The following is a 3,437-nucleotide window of genomic DNA, read 5'->3' as shown; positions in this document are numbered from 1 at the left end:
ATGACCACAGTGGCCAATCTTTTACTCCGATTTAATTGAAATTTTGCACAGGATGTAGAATTAGCATTGTAGCTATGCGTGCCAAATTTGGTTGAGATCGGTTCAGATTTAGATATAGCTCCCATATATATGTTTTTCTGATTTCGACAAAAATGGTCAAAATACCAAAATTTTGGCTCTAATTTTCCTAAACTTCTAATACATATATATCGAGCAATAAATCATAAATAAACTTTTGCGAAATTTCCTTAAAATTGCTTCAGATTTAAATGTTTTTTTACTAGCATTGTGTTCCACCCTAGTGCATTAGCCAAGTTAAATTTTGAGTCTATAGATTTTGTAGAAGTCTATCAAATTCTGTCCAGATCGAGTGATATTTAAATGTATGTATTTGGGACAAACCTTTATATATAGCCCCCAACACATTTGACGGATGTGATATGGTATCGGAAATTTAGATCTACTTGTTTTTATGGTCTAAAATCAATATTTCTGGTAGGCACATTTTTGGCAGATAAAAGTTATTATACCCTACCACTATGTGGTTTAGGGTATAAAAAGGAGTTTGGACCAAGGGCAAGAGCCAAGAGTTGTTGTGCTTAAACAGAAGTGGCCTGTTACCGTATTTGGTTTCCCCGATGACAAGTCACTCCACATTAATCCGATTGTGAACGAAGCAGCGAACAAATCGAAGGTGTAAATTTTCAGCTGACCTCTTTAGCAAGTAAACCCGATCATTTCACTCAGCTGAAAATTTACATCTTCAATATCCTACCAGAATTCAAGCGTCGCCGATATTAATGAATTGCTCGTTTTCCGCCCGTATTCATCAACCGTTGGGTCATAGACAGTATTGAATTCCTGGGCAAAGTAAATTTCGACGAAGAATATATATGGACATTCCAAGAATGGTGTAAAAAAGAGGTTTAGGTTAGGTTAGGTTAGGTTAGGTTGCAGCCCGATGTATCAGGCTCACTTAGACTCTTCAGTCCATTGTGATACCACATTGGTGAACTTCTCTCTTATCACTGAGTGCTGCCCGATTCCATGTTAAGCTCAATGACAAGGGATCTCCTTTTTATAGCCGAGTCCGAACGGCGTTCCACATTCCAGTGAAACCACTTAGAGAAGCTTTCAAACTCTCAGAAATGTCACCAGCATTACTGAGGTGGGATAATCCACCGCTGAAAAACTTTTTGGTGTTCGGTAGAAGCAGGAATCGAACCCACGACCTTGTGTATGCAAGGCGGGCATGCTAACCATTGTACCACGGTGGCTCCCAAAAAAAGAGGTTTATCGCTTCATTTCTACCATACCCAAAATCTGCGGATCCCAATCCGTTGCACTTTTTAGCGTTGGCGTATAGATCATCTGAAGACGGTGCTTCGTCGAGGATGGGCCAAAACACCACTAAGCCACTGTCGTGCAGCGTGTGATTGTTTTGTCGGCCGTCTAAAGGCCATAATTCGTGCAGAGGCAGCCAATACGAACAACTCCAAACTGATTCTAGATATTATGTTGTTTCCGACATATTTAGCTTTTGCCCATAATTTCGCCCACTCTTTACGAATAGCTTCGCGTAAATAAAGCATACATATCACTCAAATAGTTTTCGTTATTAACAATTTGGCTGTCCAAAGGAATTCGCATAGTGCACAATACTTCGATGAGTGAGAAAATGAGAGGATAGTAAATGTGTAAACGTACTTGGATGTGATATATTTCAAATTAAAATACATACATCCTTGTGACATACATATGTTCTGTGAAAATAGGTATTTCTATTTCTCATTGTGATTCGATCAGTACATGAAGTTTCGGACCAATATGTGAAACTCCTACCATTTGAAAAGTACGACAAAATGCACTCTAAACCTTACGTATGTTTGTATAAAGAAACAAATGGAATAACCTCCAAAATATAAACCAAAAAATGCAGCTGCATTTTGTAGTCACATACATGGCGACTAAAGAAATTATTACCGTATTCAGAAATTCAATACGAATCTTTCTAATGAATGAAATGGTCTTGAAGTGTCGCTCCTTTCCATCGAGAGTATTTTTGATGGTTTGTCGTAGAATAAATGGAACCTCCTTTTCGACTTTTATCGCTAGATAATTGCCGTCAAATTATAGGCTTTGTGCTCTAAAAGAAAATACTGAAAATGACTTAAATTTATTACACACTTTTGGTAAGTGTTACATTTATACATGGAAAAGTGGTGTACGTTGGTGTGAGACCACTTTATGTATACGAATGAATGGAAGAACTAGATGAATACCAATACACAGAGCTTTATATCAATAAACGAGGATGGTCTACTGAAGGTAGGGAGCCACCGTGGTGCAATGGTTAGCATGCCCGCCTTGCATACACAAGGTCGTGGGTTCGATTCCTGCTTCGACCGAACACCAAAAAGTTTTTCAGCGGTGGATTATCCCACCTCAGTAATGCTGGTGACATTTCTGAGGGTTTCAAAGCTTCTCTAAGTGGTTTCACTGGAATGTGGAACGCCGTTCGGACTCGGCTATTAAAAGGAGGTTCCTTGTCATTGAGCTTAACATGGAATCGGGCAGCACTCAGTGATAAGAGAGAAGTTCACCAATGTGGTATCACAATGGACTGAATAGTCTAAGTGAGCCTGATACATCGGGCTGCCACCTAACCTAACCTAAGGTAGGTTAACATGAAGAAATAAATTATGCAAAATTAAGCAATTCTCTACTACATTTCGTTCGGAAGTTGGCGTGATTTCCACAGACTGTCGGAAGGACGGACATCACTAGATGGACTCAGAATTTCACCACGACCCATAATATATAGGGCTATGAGACCAATATTTCGATGTGTTGCAAACAGAATGACAAAGTTGGTAGACCTTCATCCTATGGAGGGTATAAAAATCTATTGAACTGAGGTTATCTTGTCCTAAAAAACCAACGAAAAATCATCATTACTTTTGAAATCGTCCTTAAAATCGATGGTTTTTGCAACATGACCATAAAGATAAAACGTGTACAAAAATAGAAGGCGTCTTTCAAGACTTTAATTAAAAGACTCTTTTTGTTTGAAACAGGAACATTTCTTGACCAAAGATGAAAGAAGCCGTGAAAGTATGTGGACGAAAACGTCAACATTTCCGTTTTGATTTTTCGTGAACGTCTCCATTTCATTTCGTTACGCTGAAAAAAATTGACCTAATATGGAAGATTATGCAACTTAAATTTTAGGACTCGAAATTTACGCAATGTTAAGGACAAAATTTTTTAAAATAATGAAATTTTAATTAAAAGAAAGTTTATAATAGTGCTTCAAAAATTTTTACGACCCTTCGTTAAGGTCATAAAAGTAAGGCAAATTTCCTTTAAAGTAAAAAAACAAAACATTTTTGATTTAAAGAAATCGTCTTAAAATTAACTGCTTCAAATTTAGGATA

The sequence above is a fragment of the Haematobia irritans genome, chromosome 3, assembly GCF_050003625.1.
Source record: "Haematobia irritans isolate KBUSLIRL chromosome 3, ASM5000362v1, whole genome shotgun sequence".
In the NCBI taxonomy this organism is placed as follows: Eukaryota; Metazoa; Arthropoda; class Insecta; order Diptera; family Muscidae; genus Haematobia; species Haematobia irritans.
The sequence above is the reverse complement of the archived record's forward strand: the minus strand, read 5'-3'. Positions refer to the sequence as shown.